Raw genomic sequence first — 24,683 nt, 5'->3', positions numbered from 1 at the left:
ATGGAGCAAGGCACAGCTTCCACCCAAACACAGCTGGGGAAAGCTCAGCCCCAGCCCTGGGAGGGTTTTTAGGTTCTGCATTTCATGAGGAGCCCCCCTGAAAGCTCCTGTCTCAGCTCAGGCACCTTTGGCATCTGCAGAGAGGCAAGGAAACAGTTCCAGCTTGCTGCCTGGAAATGAGAGCTGCAGTGTTGGCTCGGCTGGGGAGGGGTCAGTGCAGGCAGGGACAGATGATTTTCCACAGGATGGGTCTCTGCCCCATTTCTGTCCCCTCTGCTCCCTGTCCTTGGCACCCTGCAGTGGGCTGGGTCAGCTGTGCCCTCTCCAGTCACCCCTGCAGGAGTCTCTGTAGATAGGGAGAGCAGGGGCTGGCCCAAACAGGGGCACAGAGGTGGTGACAAACACCAGAAATTAAATTTAATCCATGTCAGCCTTCCCCAGCACCCTCAGACTGAAGGAACATCCCTCACATCATCATTCCTGCTGGAACTGGGCTCAGCTCCTTCTGCCACAGCTGTGGGGTGGAGGATGAAACCAGGCTGGTGCCCATCCTGATGATCTTGGCCAAGAGTCCAGACCCTAGAACTGACTCCAGGACAAAAATCCAGACCCTAGAACCAATCCCAGGACAAGAATCCAGACCCTAGAACAGACCCCAGGACAAGAATCCAGACCCTAGAAGTGAATCCCAGGACAAAAAACCCAGACCCTAGAACTGAGCCCAGGACAAGAATCCAGACCCTAGAACTGACCTCAAGACAAAAATCTAGACCCCAGAACTGACCCCAGGACAAGAATCCAGACCCTAGAAGTGACCCCAGGACAAAAATCCTGACCTCATAACTGAGCCCAGGACAAGAATTCAGATCCTAGAACTGACCCCAGGATGAAGATCCAGACCCTAGAACCAATTCCAGGTCAAGAGTCCAGACCCTATAACTGACCTCAAGACAAAAATCCAGACCCTGGAACTGACCCCAGGACAAAAATCCAGATCTTTAATGAGCCCAGGACAAAAATCCAGACCCTAAAACTGACCCCAGGACAAGAATCCAAACCCTGAACTGACTCCAGGACAAGAATCCAAACCCTGGAACTGACTCCAGGACAAGCATCCATACCCTAGAACTGACTCCATGACAAGAATCCAGACCCTAGAAGTGACCTCAAGACAAAGATCCAGATCCTAGAACTGAGCCCAGGACAAGAATCCAGATCCTAGAACTGATCCCTGGACATGAGTCTAAACCTTAGAATTGACCCCAAGACAAAACTCCAGACCCTGGAACTGATTCCTGGACAAAAGTCCAGATCCTAGAAGTGACCCCAGGAAACCTGCAGGAAATCTTGCCAGATGAGGAGTGCTTCCTAAAAAAAAAAAAAAAAAAAAAAAACAAAACCAACAAATATGCCTCTTTTGAAAATGCTCCTGTATAATCAGTGACCAAGCTGAGGGCTACAGCTGATCTGTCACCTCAAAGCCATGGAGCCAGTGGATCTCCCAGCCTCATCTCCTGGCACTGCGTCCCTCCCTCAGGAAGAACAGCAGTGGTCCATTGGCACCCATGGAAATGAAGGTCACAGAATCCCAGGATCACTGAGGTGGGAAAAGATCTCCAAGGCCATGGAGTCCAAGCTGCAGCCAATCTCCACCATGTCCCCAGCCCAGAGCATTGAGTGCCACATCCAGGCCTTCCTTGGACACCTCCAGGGATGGACGGGGACACCAAACCTCCCTGAGCAGTCCCTGCCAGTGCCTGGCCACCCTTTCCATAAGGAAATTCCTCCTGATGTCCAAAGTCATGGATGAAGTCATTGTGAGGTCTGTCCATTCCCTCACTGCTAGAAGACCATCCTGATCTTATCAAAATCAATCTCTTGTCCTGGAGACAAGTCCTGTCTCATGTTCAGGTGATTTGGTCTACAAATGGTTAAATTTGGGGGTTTTGTCCCCTTCACCTTGTGGGTTATCATGGAGGGGAGTCCCTGAGTAGCTCTTGGCTGTTGAGGTTCCATCACTGAGGTACCAAAACTGGGCAGCCAGAGCAACCTCTGACCATGAGCCCTTGTCCTGCACACCTTTAATATCCTAAGGTTTGTCTCCAAAGAAGTTGGAATATCCGCGTGCTCTGGAAATGGAGGCAAGGAGGGAGGTTGGAGATGGAAAAACACAAACAAACAGGGAAAAAAAATCATGAATTTAAGCTTTGAGAGGCAATAGTACCTCCTGCAGAGACAGTAAACAGAGATGAGTTGTTTCCAAGGAATACCCAGTAACAGATCCTGGAATCAGTGAAAGCTCAGAGTAAACAGGGGGAGGGAGGCAGGAGCACAAAATGTGTCACATGAACAGAGAAAAATTAAATGAATCTTTTCCTTCTTGTCTTCTTGATTATCATTGTTCATCTGCACATCAAAATCACACAATATTGTGTGTCTGGGGAAAGATAAATCGCATTGCCAGCAGGAAATGGGGTGGGAGGAGCACTCCAAACCCCCATTTGTCCTCAATCTGCTTCAAACCCTCAGCTGAAACACAGTGGGACAAACCTTGAAAAGAGTCAGGCACTAGAGATGATGGGACACGTGGAAAAATCAGGTGCAGACTGGAGCACAGAGACTGGGAATCAATTCCTGAGGGAATTTGGAGGATTAATATTTAGGTGGCCTGTGGGAAACCCTTCAGGGGGATTTGCCTTTCAGAGCGTTAGGCTTGGGCTTCCTGTAGCTCCATCCTTTTTGAGGGGCAGGAAATTTGCCCTGTGAAAAAGAAGCCCCCCAAAATCTCTGGCTCTTTTTGATAATTGGAGAATTCTTGTCAAGAAAAGGTCGAAGCCAGAAGTTGGGATGCATTTGAGGTGTTGGGGCTGGGTTGGACTCGATGATCTTGAAGGTCTCTTCCCACCCAGTCATTCTGTGAATTCTGTGAATTTCATTGTCCTATGTAGCAGAGTGATGCATTCCCATCTCTCCTCCACTTGGTTGGAGACATCACATTGCAATCATTAAAGGTCTTCGACATTGCAGGGTGCAGGGGCAGCCCCAGCTGCTCTGGCAATTCCAGCCCAGCCAGGAATTCCTCATTGCCAAGATCCCATCCCTGGCTGCCCTCTGGCACTGGGAGCCATTCCCTGGGTGCTGTCCCTGCAGGCCTTGGCCCCAGTCCCTCTGCAGCTCTCCTGGAGCCCCTGCAGGCCTGCAATGTGCTGGAAGCTCTCCCTGGAGCCTTCCCTTCTCCAGGGGAACATTCCCAGCTCTCCCAGCCTGACATTGGATCCATCTCCTCTCCAAGACATTCATGGACCCAGGGGCTTCACTTGGAATCTCAGCAAACCATGAAGGGTCTCCCTTCTCTTCTCCTCTCTTTTCTCTCCCCATTTTCCGTAAAAATCCCTTGGGATGGATTCTGAGTGTCCCAAATCCCAGAATCCCAGAGCAGTTTGGGTGGGAAGGGCCCTCCAAGCTCATTCCAGGGACACCTCCTCTATCCCAGGCTGCTCCAATCCTTCCTTGGGCATTGCAGGGATGCAGGGGCAGCCCCAGCTGCTCTGGCAATTCCAGCCCAGCCAGGAATTCCTCATTGCCAAGATCCCATCCCTGGCTGCCCTCTGGCACTGGGAGCCATTCCCTGGGTGCTGTCCCTGCAGGCCTTGGCCCCAGTCCCTCTGCAGCTCTCCTGGAGCCCCTGCAGGCACTAAAATGTCCCAATAAACTCTCCCTGGAGCCTCCTCCAGGCTGAGCAATCCCAGTCCTCACAGGGGCCGTGTTCCAAGGCTCAGCCTGGCTGACCTCTTTCCCATCTTGTATTTTAGGATGTGTTGCTGTCCTAGGTTGATAAGGAAGTGAGTTCTTTGGGAGGTCGTGGTCAAACCAATGGGTGCTCAGTTATGAATATTGGCACCTGGTGTGGCCACTGAAGACATGGATGTGCCTCTGAGAACATGGGGGGTTTCAACTCTGTCTCCTGTGGTACAAGAGGGACTCCCCTCTCTCCTTGCTGAACTGGGAGTTGATTATCTGAGGGGTGGTAACTTGACTGGGAATCCAAGGTTTTGTCTCACTGTGCTTGGGTGGAAACTGGGTGGGAGGAGGAGGAATGTTTTGGAAGGTTTTCATTTTGAATTTTGTGTGTGTTCCTTTTATTATAGTTATAGGTTAATAAAGATTTTTTCCCCTTTATTTCTAAATTTGAGCCTGCTCTACTCTATTTCTGGTCACATCTCACAGCAGCCATTAAGGAGAATATATTTTCATGGGGGCACTGGCATTGCACCAGCATCAAACCATGACAGTTGCATTACCTGTGATTGTTTGTCTTGAGGAGGGACCAGGGGATGAGTTTGGATTTTGGTGGGACAGGAAGGCACCCTTAGCACCCATGGATTGAACAAACAAGAGGAGGAATGTGCAGTGGGGGGAAATTCTCTGTTGTTCTCAGGCTTGCCTGAGGGCAGACAATGAGGATGGGCACGTGTCACTGTTATATCTTCTGAAAAATCTTCTTTGCCCTGGATTTCTCTCCTGGGAAGCTGAGAAGCCTCAGAGAAAAAGGAAAACAATATTATCTGATTTACTTCTCCTGTGTTTTGCTGCTTTGGAATGTGGTTGGAGATTGTTTATCCAACAGGTGATTGTTTCATTGGTTTAATGTGAATTGTTTTGACTTAATGACCAACCACAGTCAAGCTGTGTCTGGTTTGGAGGAGTCATGAGTTTTTCATTATTATCTTTTTAGCCTTCTGTCTGTATCCTTTCTGTATTCTTTAGTATAGTTTAGTATAGCATTCTACAATATAATATAATATAATATAATATAATATAATATAATATAATATAATATAATATAATATAATATAATATAATATAATATAATATAATATAATATAATATATCAAATTAGCCTTCTAAGAGCATGGAGTCAGATTCATCATTTCCTTCCTGCCACGGGGAAGGAAATCAGGAATTTTCCTACTCCAAAATAGGGGGAAGGAATTTTCCTACCCCAAAAATACCCCAGTCATGGAGATGCTCTCCTCTGTTCCTGATGCTAACTGGGAATGTCTGGCTGTAGAATCAGCTTTGAACCCCTCCATTGGTGGCTCAGCAGTGCAGCCATGCCCCCACTCTTCCCCACAGAGCCCCTGGAGATTTGTGCTCCCAGCCCTGGAAGCTGCAGGTTCAGATCCCTCCATCCAGCAGACAAGGCACAATTATATCTGGAAGGCAGGTGCCAGGTACAGATCCTCCTCACATCTCCTGCTGCCTTCCCCCCATGGCCCATTAATATCTGTATTATCCATCTTCCACAACCTTCCTGGGGCTGGGGCCTTGCTGGGCTGTGCTGCTGCCTCTGGATAAATCAGCCAGAGGTGTCCAAGCCCTGCAGGCCCAGGGCTTAGCACACTTTGTCACAAAGGCCAGGGGGTCACCAGCCACGCTCAGCTCCACCAGCTGAGCTCCAGCCCTTCTCTCCCTGCTGGGAGGGGTGCCAGGCTGTAAGAGCATCAAGGGGGTAGCACGGTTGGGATGGATGGAGATGAGAGATCTCTGAAACCAGGCGGTGGAATTTGGGGTTTATTGCAGAGGGCCTGGGTGCAGGGGCCTTTTGGGATTTGGGGTTTATTGCCAAGGGGCTGGGTGCAGGGGCCTTTTGGGATTTGGGGTTTATTACAAAAAGCCTGGGTGCAGGGGCCTTTTGGGATTTGGGGTTTATTGCACAGGGCCTGGGTGCAGGGGCCTTTTGGGATTTGGGGTTTATTGCACAGGGCCTGGGTGCAGGGGCCTTTTGGGATTTGGGGTTTATTGCACAGGGCCTGGGTGCAGGGGCCTTTTGGGATTTGGGATTTATTGCACAGGGCCTGGGTGCAGGGGCCTTTTGGGATTTGGGGTTTATTGCACAGGGCCTGGGTGCAGGGCCCTGCTGGGAGCTGCAGCCACAGCTCAGAGCAGGCCTGAGAGAAGAGAGGGGCAGAGAGGATGAGAGGGTGAGAGAGTAAGGGAATAAAAAAGGTAAGAGAGTAAAAGGGTAAGAGAGTAAAAGGCAAGAGCTAAGAGACAAGAGGTAAGAGTACAAAGTTCCCGTTCCAATACCATAAATCTTCTTCTGTGTTGAATATTCTGATTCTCACTGACCAATCTAGAACAATACACAAATCCTATAGCATTTCCATACAGCCTATAAGAATCACTACATTACCATACTGTGTTACATTTTAAATCCTAAAAACTCCTCTTTGGACCCCTTCTGCCAAGCTGGCAGGGTCTGCTCTGCCCCTTGGAGCTGTCTGCAGGCAGAGGGTGTTGTTCCATCAAAAGGGGATCACCTTCAGCCAGCCATGCCATTGTTTTCCAGTTGTTCAGTAACTGAGGGATCTCAAAGCTTGCTTTCATTTCAATCTCACTTATAGTTTCTATATTCTCCAAATCTTTTGCCAGACAATCATATTTATAAGGCTTTCCTGTTTCATCTTCCCCAACAACAGGCAAAGCTGCCCCTCTCCTTGTCATGTCACAGGGCTGTGTTTTGGCTCCCCAGGACACATGGGGACAGTCCCTGCCCCAGACTGAGCTGCTGAGGGTCAAGCCCAGGCTGTGACACTTGCAGTGCCCACAGGTCAGACCATCACTATTAACAGGAAGCCCTGCACAGCTCCCTCTGCTCCCAAACCACCTCTCCTTGCTCAGTTTTCAGAGCAGCTGAGCTGAGGGAGAGGAGTTTGGAGTCAGATGTGAGAAGGAAAAGTGCCAGCACCATCAGCACAGGTCACTGAGTGTGTCTGAGCATCCCTCAGGCTCTCAGCAGCACATCTCACCCTCCCTGTCCCTCACAGCAGCACCCTGCACTGGGTATTCATGAGGTCCACCCAGGGTTCTGTAGGGAGATGTTTTTAGATGCCAAAAATGTGTTTTTTTCTGTACTTTTTGAGCTGCTCTGGGCTTGGCCATTGAACCTCTACAAGTGGCTGCTCTCACTGCTGTTTACGACCACTCCATGGGAGCTCACCCTGCTTCCCTGCAGGGATTTGTTGCCTTGGTAGTGAGCAAAGGAAACTCAGACAGCTTGAAGGGGAGATGATTGTGACTGTGTGATGCAGCCCCCACAAACCAGCCACTCAAACAGACTCACTGAACTCAGCTCCTTTTCTTGTCCCCCTGCTCCCAATCCCCCACCTTCCCCCAAATCCCACACCCACAGTTTTTTCCAGAGGACTGATGTGTTTATTTGCACAGTGCCAGGCTGGGATTCCTGACTTTTTTTCTGCTTTTTTTTTTTTCTGGGTTTTTTTGAAGCACTGGGCGAGTTATTTGCCTGACACCCTGTGTGTCAAGCCCTGCTCCTGTAAAACAAACAGGGGATGATGCTGGGAAAATAAATACAGAGCTGGCTGGCTGTACATAAAAATAGCTGAGGTGGTGGGGGAATTTAAGCACCAAGCTGTGTGCTTGTTTTGGTAAGGACTTGCAATGAATTGTGCTTATTTCATCTGGAATTTGTGGAGCTTGGTGGGGAATCCTTGGGCTGCCATCATCCATCCTGGCCTTTGGAAATGCCTTGCTACAATTTTTACACCAGCTGAGGAAATATTCCCCTGGTAAAACAGATTTTTTTCTCTCTTTTACAGGCTACCCACGGGATGATTAAGTCTGCAAAAGACCTCAAAGATCATTAAGTCCAGTCATTAACCCAGCACTGCCAAGCCCAACCACTAAACCACATCCCCAAGTGCCACAACTGCACATTTTTTGAACATTTCCAGGGGTGGTGATTCCACCTTTTGCCTGGGCAGCCTGTGCCAGGGCTGGAAAACCCTTTCAGGGAAGAAATTTTCTCAAATACCCAACCTGAGCCTGGGACTGCAGGGGCTGGTCTGTGCTAAAAAATAAGGGAGAGCAGCTGCCTTCACCTCAGGAGGGAAGGAGAGATTTTGTGCCATCACAAACTTGGTATTTTTGAGTAGGGATGATTTTGAAAATCTGCTTAAATAAACCTTAAATGCACAACCCCTCATCCAAGAGAGCACCAACAGAACAACCCCCAGCAGGTATTTTTTTGCCCAGATGTTTCAGGGATGTGATTTTGGTGTGGTCCCACAAGCAGCTGTGCTGGGCCACTTTTTGGATATGGGAAAAATGAGCTGCACGGGGAGGCTGAGGTTTCCTGAGCTGATTTTGCACCAGGAAAAGAAATTTTGTGAAATTTTTCTGTAAGCAAGATGCACAGACCTGCAGATGTCAGGGGAGGAAATCCATGGATTTCTCCATAAATTCATGGAAAAAGCCCTGAGAAGACAGGGCTAGACCCAATCCTCTTGAAATTCATTAAATCCTCCCTCCTCCTGGGGCAGGTGCTGGTCGAGGGAAGGGGCAGGAGGTGGAAAATGCTGCCATTTTCGATCCCATTTTGATCCCATTTTGATCCCATTTTTGATCCCGTTTTTGATCCCATTTTTGATCCCATTTTGATCCCATTTTTGATCCCATTTTGATCCCATTTTTGATCCCATTTTGATCCCATTTTGATCCCGTTTTTGATCCCATTTTTGATCAAAACCATTTCAATCTCAACAAAAACCAAGTGGCTCTTTTTCCAAGTGGCTTCTAAAGCCTTACAAAGAGGGTAATGACCCTATAAAGCTCAGCCTTGGGTGATTTGGGGTCAGCCCAGGTCAGGCCCCAAAATGCTGAGAGCCCCCAAAGGACAGGGGAGGAAATCCTGGATTTAGGGTGCTGATCTTGAGTACAGGAACACCCACAATCTTAAAAACTTCCCCTGCAAGGAAACTCTTTGCACAAAACATGGCTTTGCCTTGCTCTTCAGGATAATTTCCAAGACTTGTGCACAGCCAATATTTCTTCAAGACAGAAAAGGACTGAGCCTGTCCCCAAAGCAAGGAGCTCCTCCAGGGTGCCCTGGACAATAACAGAGTGAGGAAGAGGAGGAGGAGGAGGAGGAGGCTGGTGCTGCCCAGCTCCTGGGACAGTCCCCTTTGGGGAACCAGGCCCATCTGTGGAGCAGCCACCAATTGGGATGGGGCCATTAGAGATCATAAATAACATGGGATGTGTGGAGCTCCAGGGAAATAAGCCCTGGATCCCAGCACCATGCAAAGGGATCATTTTTCCTGTTATTTACAGCAATGCTGTGCCTGCCTGACCCCTGCTCCCTCACACACTGATGCATGCTCACAGTTCCAGGGCCAATCTTCTCCTCAAGCAATGGGAAATATGCACCAAGCAGCAAGAACCAATTGCTTCATTTGTTTCCTTCAGAAACCACTGACCTCCAGCCATTTCAGACCTCATAAAATACATGGAGAGCTCTGGGTCCATCCAGAACTGGAGGAGTAGGTGTACTACTAGGATATACCTATATCCAGGTATCTTCTGTAAGGAAAGAAAGAGAATAACCCTCCTGACTTGGATATTTGCTCAAAGCAATTCCTCCAGAGAAAGCAGGCAAACTGTTTTACAGCCTACCAAAAGCTGCAGGCAGCATGGGAACAAATTCATCTCCTTTTATGTTTTTTTTCACAATGAAATGTAGACTTTCATTCCCAGCACTGCCAAGAGTTGTTGCAGCACCATCACTTTCTGTCTGTCTTAATAAGTGCAGTCCTGTTATTTCACAGCCTTGCTCTGCTCTTTTTTTCTCTTTTTTTTTTTTTTTTTTTTTTTTTTTGAGTGCTTTTACCATTTCATTATTGATATTTCCTTTCTGCTTTTAGGTGGGTGATGCTATAACTGGGAACTGCCACCTTAACCAAGCTTGCAGTCAATAGTCATAGATCCAGCAGGCTCTGGCTGTCAGTCTTTCTGCTGCCTGCTCTGTTTCATTTCCCACAGTTTTCATCCCCCCGAGGAAGATTTCATTCTTCCCTTCCCTTCCTCCCAAGCAGAATGAGCTTCTTTTTTCGGGATTTGGAGAGCTAGAAATGCTTCCAATAGCTGATTCTTGAGCACAGGTGAGATCAGAGAATTGTTTAGGTTGGGAAAAACCCCTCAGATTGTGGAACCCAACCTTCAAACCAGCACTTCCAAGCCCACAACTCAACTGTGTCACCAAAAAATACAATGGTATGGATAAGTGTTGCCATGATATTTTATGAGATAAAATCCTTTTGCTAGGATCTTTTCTTCTGAGAAGCTGAGAGGCCTCAGGAATAAAATGTAACCAATGGTTATCTGCTGCTGTGGAATGCAACAGGTGCATCTGGGATTGGTCTCATGGGGTTGTTTCTAATTAATGACCAATCACAGCCCAGCTGCCTCAGACTCTCTGACAGTCACGAGCTTTTGTTAGCATTCCTTTCTATTCCTTTCAAGCCTTCTGATGAAATCCTTTCTTCTATTCTTTTAGTGTAGTTTTAATATATCATTTTCTTTTAATATAATATATATCATAAAATAATAAATCAGCCTTCTGAAACATGGAGTCAGATTCTCATCTCTTCCCTTGTCCTGGGACCCCTGCAAACACCACCACATTTGGTGACCCCGAGTGAAGAATTCTACAGATAAGCAGAGTTCTTCCCTGCCATTGCCAAGCCAGTTCCTGTCACCCTGATTTTTTAAGATTTTCTAAGCCTTCTGATGTTTATATTCCTGTAATGAACTTTCTCACACACCTTCTGTAAATAACTCGTTGTTTTACATTCTTTTGTGGAAGAGGAAAAATTTTATGGACTGTTGGATTGCCCATTGTCATTGGAGAGGCACTGTCTCCCTCCAATCCACTGTCACTTTTAGGAAACTATAAATGTTGAAGTTAAAAAAATAAACTCCCCTTTTTTTACCTTGAAAACAGCAGTGTGTGCACCTTGTGTTATTTTGTGCCCTATAGTGACAAGATCCCTCTTGGAAGGACAGTGTGGAAATGGAAAAGCTGGGAAATGGAGCTGCAAAAGCCTTGCTGGGGGGTGTTCATCTCACCACGCCAGCACAGGATGGCCATGCTCTTCTTGGAAGGGTTGGTTTCAACACTTCAACAGACAAATAAATGCTTTTAGACATAAAAGTGCTGAATCCTGAGGAATTTGGACAACACCCACTTCAACAGCCAAATAAATGCTTTTAGACATAAAAGTGCTGAATCCCGAGGAATTTGGAGCATAAACATTGCATGTATCACAAAATAAATAAAAATATAGATAAATAAATAAATAAATAAATCACCCTTTCCTTCTGTTTGGACTGGAGCTGTTTGAAAGAAAGAAAAATAAATTCTTTTGAGACATAAAAAGGGTGGCAACCCAAGAGAACACAAAGATTGTCTCTATCACTGAATCAATAAATAAAGAAATGAATAAATAGATAAATAAATAAGCCTTTCCTTCTATTTGGACCAGAGTTGTTTGTGAGACAGGAAAATTAAAATAAGACACGCATAAGTGTGATTCAAGTCTCATCAAGTGTAATTCCTCTGAAGGTTGGATATCCAGCCTGAACAAAGTTTGGGTCTCTCTCCACAAAGAGCAGAGTTTCATTCCAGCCTAAGCTCAGCATCTGGGACAAAACATCTCCTGGAGATGTTGCTTTTTGAGTTTTTATTAAAATCAACCCGGGGTTTCTGAGTTCAAAATCCTCTCAGCCTTTTCCTGGGAGCTCCCTGGAAGCTCGAAGCCATGGCTGATGCAGAGAGTCCTGTGATAACCTCCAGGGTCAGGCAATAAAATTCAGTTTGGGTATCAGCCTAACCCCCCAGCACTTCCCAAAAACCTTCCTCAGGCTGCTGAGACACCAGGAGCAGCTGGATTCAAATTCCACGTTCCTCTCAATGCACTTTGTGCTGGTGGGGAAAAAAGCAACCTGCAGGAAAGATTCATGGAAAAAAGTCTCAGAGCTCCTGGCTGAGAGGGGCTCTGTGCTCAGAGGGAAACCTCTCTGGCAGTTTGATTGCTTTTGGAATCAGCAAAACAGGCTGCAGGAATTGTATTTCTTCAGCCAAGGAAACAGAAGCCAAGTGGAGATGGAATAATAGTCTTCCAGGAGGCTGGAGACACTTGAAAAAGTGATGAGAGCAATTCTGGTGTTTCTAGGAGAAAAATAAGAAGAAGTGAGTTTAATTTTCAGCAAAAAGAGGTTCAGTTAGGATCTTAGGAGAGACTGGAATTCATGTTCACAATAAAATGCTAAAGTGGCTAGACAGGGATGGCTGTGAGATTCCCTGATTAGAGCTTTTCATCTGGGATAAACTTCTGTTGAGCATGAGCCATGTCCCTGGTTCAGCTTTGATCCAAGGGGCTCACCTGTGATTCTGTGATAGATTTCTTGCAAAGAAAACTGATCACCTTAACCCCAAACTGATTCCACAGTTCATTTCTCCCCTTAGTACGAGACTTGGGGTTTGGCCCAAGGGTAACAGGGCAAAGCTTCTCTCTGCCTTAATTTAATTCATCATCTCTGCCCATCCAGGCTGCTGGATGATGAGGCTGATTTTAGGTTGGAACCCCTCAGTCTGGGGCTACACTCAAATTCTATCTATATCTCTACAGAGAAACGGAAAATTCAAATTTGAATTCCAATTCTAATTCTAATTCTAATTCTAATTCTAATTCTAATTCTAGGTTGGAACCCCTCAATCTGGGGCTATAGTCAAATTCTATCTATATCTCTACAGAGAAATGGAAAATTCAAATTTGAATTCCAATTCTGATTCTAATTCTAATTCTAATTCTAATTCTAATTCTAATTCTAATTCTAATTCTAATTCTAATTCGGAACCCCTCAGTCTGGGGCTACACTCAAATTCTATCTATATCTCTACAGAGAAATGGAAAATTCAAATTTGAATTCTAATTCTAATTCGGAACCCCTCAGTCTGGGGCTATAGTCAAATTCTATCTATATCTCTACAGAGAAATGGAAAATTCAAATTCGAATTCGAATTCGAATTCCAATTCAAATTCCAATTCCAATTCCAATTCTAATTCTAATAATTCTAATTTTACTCTAATTCTAATTCTACCTCTACATGTGAGATAGAATTCCTGTGGGTTAATCTCTCCACTTCTCTTGATCAGGTCTCTCCAGGAGGCTCTCCAAAGGCTCTGCTGGGAAATGCTGTCAGGTTTAGAGGGAATTCAGTCCACCTGAATGTGCCTTTTTAAAGGTTTCCAGAGGGTACAGCTGGACTGATCCTGCATGGGCTGGCTTGATAGCAAAGGTTTCTGGAGTCTGCTCCCATCCTTGCAGCTCTCACTTCCATAATCATGTATCTATTTAATGACTTGGCTGGAGATGCTGCCTGCAAGGCAGCCTTGGGAATTCTTCCCTTTTCCAGAGGCCAGGTTAGGATGATAAAGATATTCAATGATCAGTGCATGCTAATGCTGAGCTATCACATTACTGACAATTGTCAGGTTGCTTCCCTTTGGACTGGCTGGATCTGGTGTTTTTGTACAGTGTATTATGGGCTAATTAATGCTGTTAATGATAATGGTTCTCCTGCAAGAAGCCTGGAGTCTTATCTCTATTAATCTCCTTGTCACCATCCTTTTATCAACCCATTAAAGGCAAGCAGGCTGCCGAGTGGGGCTATCAGCCCCAGCAGGATAATTCACTTACACCCAGATGGAAAGCACTCCACAGAGGGAGGATGGAGCCTTCCACTCATGGTGGGGCCCGGGCTCTGCTCTCCTGCCTTCCCCTGCCCTCCTTTTCCCTGCACTTTGAGCCACCACCCAACTCTGCTTGAGGTTAGAGGGTGATTTATCATCCACAGGGCACCTTGGCAATCTTTAATATCTGCTGGAGACACGGGTGTTGGACATTCTTCTAAACCACAAATCAGCAAAGCTGCTTCTTCTTCTTTTTTTTTCTTCTTTTTTTTTTCTTCTTCTTCTTTTTTTTTTTTTTTCCTTCTTTTCTTTTAATCCACCACGAAGAAGAAAACACAGTGTTTGGAGAGCATTGGTGTTCAGGGCACTGGCAAGAGGAGGGTAAGTGGTGTTTCATCTGGGGAAACTCAATTGAGATGTTCTTTCCCAGTCAGTCCCTACCCCCAAGTGGGAGAGCAGGAAATTCTCCACATTGGCTGCCTGACAAAAAAAAGGAAAGGGGTCTTTTGTGTTTCTGTGGTGGTGGAAAGAGCCACAGACACCTTTCCCAGGGGAGAAATGATCACAGCAACAGAAATCCATTGGACAGATAAAAGCAGATTCTGCTTATGCTCAAAAGCAGCATAAATAGGAGCTGGGGAGGTCTGAGGCTGCAGAGAGAAACCCTTTCTGATACGTGTCTCTTCTCTGTCAAAACAGCTTAATATTTTTTTCTCAAATGCAGGCTTGAAAGCTGCCTTTGTAAAGGAAATGTTTAAACACAAAGAGCTTGAAGAAGATGTAGGGATAATCTTCAGGGATCTGTCGTTGCAGAGAGGGACTTTGGAGAACACAGGCACGGTCCAGCCATTCATGTCACCATCACCACTCCGGAGTGGAAAAGGAAAACAGTTCAGGGTTTGAACTGTTCTGGGGTCCTTCTGCAGCCCTCTGGCTTCACAGCCTGCAGGGCTCACCTGTGCTGGCTTTGCTCCTCAGCCACATCCACCCAAAATTTGCTGCTCCACACAAAACCGTTCCACTGGTTCAAGACACCCTGAGACGTTGTGAGGCCACAGGGAAATCACAAATGCTGGCAGAACAACATCAGTGCCTCCCACCAGCACCCTGCAAACTGCCAGCCTGTTATTTTACTCTTTTCCTTCGTGCTTTTATATCTGGGGAGCTGGGATTCCTGTGGGCCATGCAGGACAGAGCCAAGTCTCATCTGTGTGTGTGACCTGTCACCGTCACATTTTCTGGAAAAATCCCTTCACCAGGATTTCTTCTCCTGGGAAGCTGAGAAGCCTCAGAGAAAAAGGAAAACAATTTTATCTCATTTGCTTCTCCTGTGTTTTGCTGCTTTGGAATGTGGTTGGAGATTGTTTATCCAACAGGTGATTGTTTCATTGGTTTCATGGGAATTGTTTTAATTAATGACCAATCATGGTCAGGCTGTGTCAGGACTCTGGAAGGAGTCACAAGTTTTCATTATTATCTTTTAGCCTTCTATAAGTATCCTTTCTGTATTCTTTAGTATAGTTTAGTGTAGATAATATATGATATGATATGATATGATATGATATGATATGATATGATATGATATGATATGATATAATATAATATAATATAATATAATATAATATAATATAATATAATATAATATAATATAATATAATATAATATAATATATATCAGCCTTCTGAGAACATGGAGTCAGGTTCATAATTTCCTCCCTTCATCGCGGGACCCCAAAAATACCACAGGGACCTGTTTGGTGTGGCAGCAGCCAGAGACAGATGCACAACGCTGCTCCTCATCAGCTGAGGGCAGAGAGCCAGGAGCAGCCAAGGGCTGAGAGGTGTGAATCAACAGCATCCCATAAAACAGCTAAAAAATCCTCTTATTCAGGTTAAGACAGGCAGTGCACCAAGGCACCCTCTTAGGATGATGTTTCCCCAGTTATAGAGTGAGGGGAGATCCATCCCATCTTGTGGAGGAGCTGTAAAAGTCCCAAATCTTTCCCATGATGCAGGGGCTGCAAATGTTCAGCAAATTAAGATCCTTCTCATTTTGCAGGATGAGTCCTTGACTTGCCTTTTCCCTGTGCCACCAGACTCAGCAATAAGAAAAATAACTTATTTCACCCTAGGAGACAAATCCATAGGAAATTCATGGATTTCTTTACCCCTCATCCAGCTGTCATCTTGTGCACCACACCAAAAAAAAAGGAATTTCCCAAATAATCACTTCCATCTAATCAGGCAAATGATATCCAGCCTTGTCCAAAGATGGATGGATCAAGGAAAATGTGCAAGTGGTGTATTCCTGGTGTCTCCAAAACACCCAGCTCCTGTATGAACAAAATTCCTTGACAACAGATTATTTTGGAAAAATTCTGAGTGGGGCGTAACTGTGGGGATGCCATCAAATCCCAAATGATCCTTTTTTCAAGTAACAAAACCCTGTTGAAATGTTTTACCTCACCTGGAATTCTGAAGAAAAATACGTTAAAAAATTACATCTATCATGAAAAGCTTGATTTGAGAGGTCAGGTTTTCCTAAGCTGGGCTTTGTCTGGCTATGGTTCAAGCCTAGCACAAATCTCCTGGGTGACATAGAGGACACAGCTGGCACAGCTGGCAGGTGACTCTGCAGAGGGGCTGATCCAGACTCTGTGGCTCCACCAGTCCCTCTGGATGTGCCCAGATGGAAAAGTTCTCAAATTCAGCCCCCTGGTTGCAAGGCTGCAGTGAGAAAAAGAAAATCCTGTTTCCCTACACACGCTGAGGATTTGAGGAATTGTTCTTATTAGGGAGAGCTGGTGGGAAAACAGAACAAAGAATCCCAAATCTGCACCAAACTTCCACCCCCCTCAGGCTCTGAAAGTGCCCAACAAATGGCTCAGCTCCTCCTAGATGAAGTTTTGGACACCTGGAAATTTTCTGGAGCTGCATTTCATCTTCATTTCAGCCCCAACCCCCCCGATTCAGCCACGAGTTTTGATGGGATCTGATTGAAGTGTGCCCAGGAAAAAATATGAAACATAAACATGGGGATGGCAAAAATCAGCTGGACATGCCTGCTCATCTATTTACCTCAGAAAGCCTCCCTGGAGACAATGCCTGATTTTCTTCCACAAATGAGCAATAATCAGAAAGGGAATGTTGGCCAATGGCTGCCAATTTTTGCAAACACCATCCCTGGCTTCAACATTTGTCCCCATTTATTTTGCATAAGTATTTTCTTTTTTTCAGACTCTGCTAACTCTCTATCTCTGTCTTTTTTTGTTTTTTTTTGTTTTTTTTCTCTCTTGCTGGTGTCTTTCTTACAGCTCTGAAATGCAACAGGTGAAACATCTTAGTCCAAAAGCTGCTGGAAACAACGGGAGCCTCTGGTGTCCAGCAGGCTGTGAGGTAGGGATGGAATTAATTAATATCTAATTAATAATTAGAATAATAATAACAAAAAGTGCCATGTGATGATTACAGCTCCTAGCTGGATTATTCCATATATCCAGATGTGCTCCTAGACAATCCATGAAATCTTCTCTCAGTTCCTGCTGCTTGCTTGCCATGCTGTTCTTTCCTTCCATTATCTTTATTTTTTGTTTTCCCTGCTGAATAAATTACATTTTTTGGGATGTACTTCCACTGGAAGCAGGAGATATTATTGCAAAGTGTGTGGGAATACAAGAGCTGGTCTTCCACAAGTTTTGTGGATGTGGAATCCCTGTCCTAATGCTGGATACAAGGTCTGGGAAGGGTCCTGTGATCCAGTTTGTCACCCCTGGTTTTTTAATCTTTATAACAATTTTAACCATTAAACCCTCTGCAATCTTCTATCTCTGCTATTAATTGTTGTGATGATGTAAATTGGGAGCAGTTTTACTCCTGGACAAGTCAGGAGGAGCCTTGATGTCCAAGGAAGTAAAAAAGAAACTTTCATAAGTGATCCTTGGCACATTCCTTGCCCACAATCCCATCCAAGGGCAGGGCACTGAATCCTTGGTTCCCTCTGATAAGGTAGATATGGATAAAAAATGTCTAAAACAGTGGTTCTGTAAAATTATTCAATAGTTGTAACCCCCCAGCCCTGCTCACAGGGCAGGAAAATAAATAATAACAGTTTAATATTTGTCCAATGCTCTGCAAATCCATAAAAAGTCATTTTCTCTTTCCAAGATCATTAAATAAAACCCCAGAGTCTTCAGGGGCTGGAGAAATGGGGCAAACACTCGATGTGGGAGCAGAGGGAGCCACAGAGATTGCTCAGAACAAGAACAAAGGAGGAAGGATTTGAGGAGAGGTGAAGCTCAGAGGAAGGACAGAAAGGTGGAAAAATCCCCTTTACTAAGAACACACAGCTGTGATTTTTACATATTTAAAAAAAATTCCACATGAAACAAAATGAAGAAAGCTCCTTTGATGGGTTTATTGCTCTGTTTTTATGGATCTGATTCTTGTTCCTACAAAGGTCTCATTCCATCGTTGACCCTCAACAAAGTGATTTTATGGTGTGTTCACCCTCCCTTAAAATAACCCCAAAATGTGGGGTTTTGTATAGGAATTGAGTCAATCTCTCCAGTTTCCCCACATTTTAAATGTCACTCTCAAACCCTTCTCCAAGTTAATTCATTGGGATAAAAAAACCAATTGTTTCAATGGGCGAAAAAATAAGAAAAACCCTTCTCTTAATGCAACATTAAATTATGATTTAAAGCCACAAGAGCCAGAAAATGCAGGGTGAAAGTTCCCAGAGCCCACTGAACAAGCCCTACCCAAAAAGGAGCTGTGATTTATTGATTTAGGCCTGTTCACATCCACCCAGCACAAAAATCCCAGAATGGACGTGGCACATGGGAAGTTCTGGAGTGGCTGGGAGCCTTTTGACCCACAAGTATCTGGAAAATCAGAATTTATCTATCTATCAATCACTCCAACAGCCCTGCTGAGCTGTGGCCAAGGACAATCCCCCACATGCTGAGTTTTAATTTTTTTTTTTGTTAAGGTTGGGATTAAATGCGTGAGATGGTGGGTTTTTTTTTGGATTTCAATGTTTATTAGTTTTTATTTATGTTATAGTTTTATAAATTGTGAGTCTTCTAGTATTTTATGCTAATAAACTAAAAAACTGGAGTTGTGTTTTTTATAAGGTTTTTTAAGGATCAATTGTTCATTCAAGAAATTATACTTAAATTCTTTTTATTTTTAACTTAACAACTAATTACTTTAATTAATTTTTAACTAATTTAATTAATTTTTAACTTTAAAACTAATTTTTTAACAACTTAACAACTAATTACTTGTGGTTTGTAATGTGGACTTTTAAATTTAATTATATAATATTACTTAAACTTATGAAGAAGGAGGATTAGTTTTTGTTCAAAAACTTTTATTTTGTTTTATATATCTATTGTTATATTTTAAAACTTTAAATTCTAACTTTTTTTTACTATTTGATATCACACACTTTTATTTAAACTAATCACTCACAACCTTAGTTTTATCCTTTATCTTTGGAAGCTTTTACTATGGCTTTAGGTCAATAGCCTTCTTTTGGGGTTTGGTGTTTATTAGTTTATTTTAAACAAAAAGTTGAAAATTCTGTTTATTTCAACTTATTTATTTTAAGCAGAAAGTTTAAAATTCTGTTTCTTTTAAACAGAAAGTTGGAGAGAGGTTTGTACCTTCCTCACTTGTCTGGAGTCAAAAATTGTGAATTTCTCATCCCTGAAAGTGTTCAGGGCTACCTGGATGGGGTTTGGAGCAACCTGGGACAGTGAAAGTGTCCCTGCCCATGGCAGGGGGTGGCACTGGATGGGCTTTTCAGTCCCTTCCAAGCCAAACCAGTCTATGACTCCATGATTCCATGAAAAATAACAGTAACAGTTTTAGCTCACCTCCCCACTGATTTATGACACTAAAAACTGATCTGAAAAGGTCTTTTCCTGCTGGTTTTTGGTTTTTTTTTTTTTTTTTTTTCCTTTCCCACCTGATTTTTTACCTTAGAAATAGCAAAACCAGCAAAGACACAGGAGAGTCACTGTGGTGCCCTGGAGAGGTTTTTTTTGCTCTTTATCAGAGACATTCATAAGTCCACAACAAAATTTCTTTCTCCTACCGTGTTCTCAGGCCCTGGAGCTGAAGGGGAGATAAAAATGAAGCAAATGCCAGCTGGAAGGTGAATTGGAATCCCATCCCCTTCTCACTTACTCATTGTCCATCTCTTTTGACACCTTGGGCCCTTCTAGCCACGGGTTTGTCAGGTGGCTTTGATTTTTTTTTTTTATTATTAAAAAAGCCATGGAAATACTTCTGCTCCCGTGGTGCCATCCATCTTGGCAGCACTTTGAGGCCATTAGTTAATTGAGTTTCTGCACAGTGCTGTGAGGGGGGGAAAGCTGCCTGAGTTTTAGGAGATTTGTGGGAAGGAGGAGGCTGAATTTCCCTCCCCAAACCCCACAGCTGGGATTCAGCCAGCTCAGATAAAGGTGCCCCTGCAGGAGGGGGTGGATGGCGTCCTGTGACACTTTGCAGAAGGTTTTCTCTTCCCTTACAGCAAATCTCTGTGTTTGGCTGGTAAAAAGAGTTTGGGGAGGCGAATCCAACGTCAAGGAGTTCGGACAGGACTGAAAAATAAATTTGTGTTGGAGGCAAGAGTGATTTGCAGCAAGCCAGGAGCACAGGCACTGCGAGGTTTTGTGTTTCCTTGCAAACCTTGCTCAGTTTGTGGCTTAGAGCCAGAAATGACATCCTGGAGATGTCTGTAAAACCACAGATACCACTGAGAGATACAATAACCAGGGGGCATCCACTCTGACAGGCAGGCAGCACTTTGTAAAAACCAAGCTGAAAACAAACACCAGGACATCCTCCAGGTGGGAGCTGCCTCTGCTGCCTGCATCCTCACAGCAGGGATTTGCACAGGGTCAGAAAGCTGTTGGACAAATTCCTGAGAGGAAAACCCCAAATTCTGAATGCTTTGTAAATATAGAGGGCCCTTTCCCAGGCATCTGTAGTGGGGGCTCTTGCTGGATGGAAGCTTGTTAGGGTAATTCTGGGGTTTAGGGGATGGGGAGCGCTGGGTAACATCAGCATCCATCCATTCCTCCATCCAGCATCCATCCAACCATTCCTCCATCACCCACCCACCCACCCATCCATCCCTCCATCCATCCCTCCTGGTGCCCTCAGATCCCACCTGGGACACCCCTGAGCTGCCAGACCTCCAGCACAAACATTCCCTGCAGCAGAACCTCTGCTGGCTGGCAGAGAGGGCAGGGATTGTTGTTCCCACTCCTGATCCTGCAGGGATGGGTTTAGGGTCAGTCACCTTGCAGGCAGACTCTGGGCACACAGGGGTGAGGGAAATCTGCAGAAGCACATCCCAAAAAGCACCTGCTCTGTGGCTGAGTGAAGCTGCAGTCCCTGGCAGTGTTTGCAGCTCTCAACTTGCCTCTTATTGAGGCTTCACAGCAGAGGCAGGGCTGGGCACCAGAGCACAGAGGGTGGATTTGGGCTCAGGCCCATCCATGCACCACTGAGTGTGACAATCCACCAAATGTGTGACTGGAAAGAGCAGGGAGAGGAGGGGGAGGCACCTCTGCCAGCCAGATCCAGCCTGGGCTGATGCCTTAAGTTTTAGTTTTTCTATTTCCCAGCTCCTGTACTGCATCAGTGTGTAGCTCTGAACTCCCTGCAGTGTTTGTGAGCTCTCTTCACAGTTTGGGCCCACAGAAAAATCCCTCTGCCCTGAGAACCAAGGACACCTCACAGCCTCAGGCCCAAAAAGTACAAACAAAAGTGAACTGGGAGGGGCAAACTGGGGGAATGTGACTTCATCACCTGAAGCTGTAATTGATCAATTAACCCCAGATATGCAAATGGACCAAACCTATATCTGCCCAAAAAAAATTGGAACCCTAATTACAAAATACCACTCAAACCCGTGAAGAAGGTGAAGAAAAAGGTGAAGAAGAAGGACCAGCTACTGCCTAAACCCTCCATCTTAGCTTTATATATTTTACTATATTCTAAAACCCCAAACTCCAAGTTTCCCACCCTGTGATATGACACACTTCTAAACAACTACACACTTATAATTCCAGTGCTATCATTCCATTCTGGAAGCTTCTCCATGGCCTCAGGTGAAACGCAGTGCTCTCCTGGGAGTCAGAGTCTGTCAGCACAGAAATCTCAAATTCTCAGCATCCAGACCTCCAACACTGCCTCTGCCAGGCTCTTGCACTGCCCAGGGTGTATCTATTTAGGCCTTTAATAAATCCCCACTTTATTCTCTAACTCTGTCCAGCCTCTGCCCTAGGCAGCCAGTCCAAGGCATCGGGGCACCCCTGGAAATGCCTCACTGGGGCCCAGGCAGGAGCACAGCAGGATTTCCCCATGAATACAGCAGGGTTCCCCCCTTCTGCTGTCACAGACATTCACAAACACAAATCTCACCCTGCCAAACTTCACCCAGACACTCTCTGGCTTTCTCAATGCACAGCTTGGAGTGTCAGGCACCAAATGGATCAAGGCTGCTCCAGCATCTCCCCTGCATTAACAGCTCCTCTCATGTCCCTTGTTGTCACCCCATCATCATGACTCCGGCAGCTCTAGAGCTGCATTTTGCTGTCACTGTGCAGCTCCTGCAAAGCCTTAGAGAAGCAGCTATACAAAATAGCCCTGAGGTGCAGGGGGATACAGCATAGGTAAATGAAGGTGGTATAGAATGTAATCTTACCCCCTAAAAAGTTGCAGCTGAACCAATTACTAAAGATCAGGAGCAGGACTGATGTTAACAGGCCACAGCTGTAGCCAATAGGAACAGTGTTATAAAAGAGTGGATTGGTGGGCACTGGAGTCAGTTGGCTGCTGTGAGGATGAGGAAGAGTCAGTGCTAGAGGAGCTGCCTACAAGAACCATCAAGGAGGTACAAAACTCTGGCAATATGGAACCTTTGCAATATAACGATAGTAGAACTGTTGCACTTTAATCGCAACACTGAGGGATGAATATCTGCTCTGATATCTCCCCTCATCCCTTGTCTTGGCCACCTCTTGTAAGAGGGGAGCCTGGCCTGTGAGACTAAGATGGGAGGAGAGAGGAGGATGCAGCCCCAAAGCGCTCCTGGTTTGTTATTTGGGGCTTGGTTTGGTTTTTTTATTTGTTTGGGTTTTTTTGGAAGTGTCCCTGAAGATGCTATTCCTTGGTGAATTACTCAGCACCATATAAATTCCTACTGGACATTCCCTTTGGTTTTTCTTGGGTACCAGAGCATTGGAGAGGAATAGAGGAGTCCAGAAACCCTCTGAATGGTTCCTTTCAGGCCTGATTTCCATGAAGCAAAGCCCTGGATGGTTTTTTTTTTGTTCAAATTCACATCAGGTGGTGCCTTGTGCAGAAGGTCTGAGCTGCAGCTCTCATGCTAGCCCTCTTCCCTCTGACATCCCCAGCACATCCTGGGACAGAGGGAGGGACAGCAGGAGTGCCTTGCTGTCACTGCAGCTTGTGATGACTCCAGGAATGGGTTTCAGAGCAGGATTCATCCCAGCTTCCCTCTGAAACCTGGCCTTGTGAAAGGTGCCCCTTCCCATGGCAGGGCAGCTGGGACTGGGTGACCCTTAAGGTCCCTTCTAATCCACTCTATGATTCTGTGAGACAAAATCTGGTGGAAAACTGCAGGTTTTGCAAATCTGGAACTGTCAGAGATAATTTTAACCTCTAACCTCACCCACATTTCCCTTCAGGCTATCACACTGAGCATTGCCAGGATGAGGGATGCCATTATTCCCATGGGAATGACCCTGGGGCTCTGGAGGGAAGGATGCTTCACATGGAGCTGGTCTCTTGGCTCCACACCATGTCCAGGGGCCACCTCCAGCCTGCTCCAGAAGCTGTCTGACCCCCAAGTCCATCCCTGGGCAGAGCTGGGAATGAGGGCTGCAGAATTTCCTCTTTTCCATTTGCCTTCTTGGAGCTTGGAAGGAGCACACCAGGGCTGTGCCCTGCCTGAGGAGCCAAAGTGTCACCCTGTTCTTCTAAGTTCTTCTGAGCCTTGTGATGTTTACATTCTTGTAATGAAGTTTCTCACTCACTTTTATGCAGATAATTATTGGTTTTACATTCCTCTCTGGAGGAGGAGAAATTTGATGGACTGTTGGTTTGTCCAGTGTCATTGGAGAGGCGGCAATTTCATCCTCCAATCCACTGTCACTTTTGAAAGTCTATAATTATTGGAGTCAGTGTGAGAGCCTGAATGAGAGATGTGGGACTCCAAGCAGCTCTCCAAAATGCAGTTTATTGTATCCAAAATGCAGTTTATTATATCCAGGTTGTCACAGCAGTCCAGGGTCATGGGTGACAGAGCTGTGCCCACAGCTGTCAGCTCCAGCTGCAGGCAGGCCTGCAGACCCTTTGGTTTTGGTTACAGGGCATTATAGACTTTTCTTTGCTGAGCATCTTCATGCAGTAGAACCCATCTATACCTAAATCTATAGTTATCTATAGCCTATCATAGCTACTATAATTACCATAGTCATGGTACTGTTCTCCAACCACTCAAAGTTAGTGCATTACAGTTTAAGCTAGAAGTTGGTTTTCAGTTTTCTTGCAGTAGAAAATTCTGAGACCTTTTTTCTACTTGCCACATCAGCAGGTTTGTTTGCCTGTGCTCTCTTTGTGCTTGGTAAAAACATCTTGTTTGGGGTGGGTTTATCCTTTGCTCTAAGCCATAAAACCCCTTCTAACTAACACACCTTTTGCCTCCTTGGTTATCCAGTAAGACTGGCTCAGTGATTCTTTCCTTCTGTATCAAAACTTGCTTTCATTTTTATTTCTTCTTCAGATTCTACATTCAAAAATCTTTCTGCCAAGCACACATATCTGTGAGACCTTCTTGTCAAACTTTCATCCTTCCCAACAAGTCAGGAAATAAACCTCCCTTCTTCTTACCTTGGAGTTCCAGTGTCTGTGTTGTTTTACTTCGTGTCCTATTGCGACACTGAAGCATCACATGGAGTAAATAATGATAATAACAGCAGAGCTATTCTGGTGTGGCACGTGCCCTTTTGTGTCTGATTAATGCTTCCCCAGGGCACAGAGCTTGGTAAAACATCTTGTTTGGGGTGGGTTTATCCTTTGCTCT

The sequence above is a fragment of the Agelaius phoeniceus genome, chromosome 5, assembly GCF_051311805.1.
Source record: "Agelaius phoeniceus isolate bAgePho1 chromosome 5, bAgePho1.hap1, whole genome shotgun sequence".
NCBI lineage: Eukaryota > Metazoa > Chordata > Aves > Passeriformes > Icteridae > Agelaius > Agelaius phoeniceus.
The sequence above is the reverse complement of the archived record's forward strand: the minus strand, read 5'-3'. Positions refer to the sequence as shown.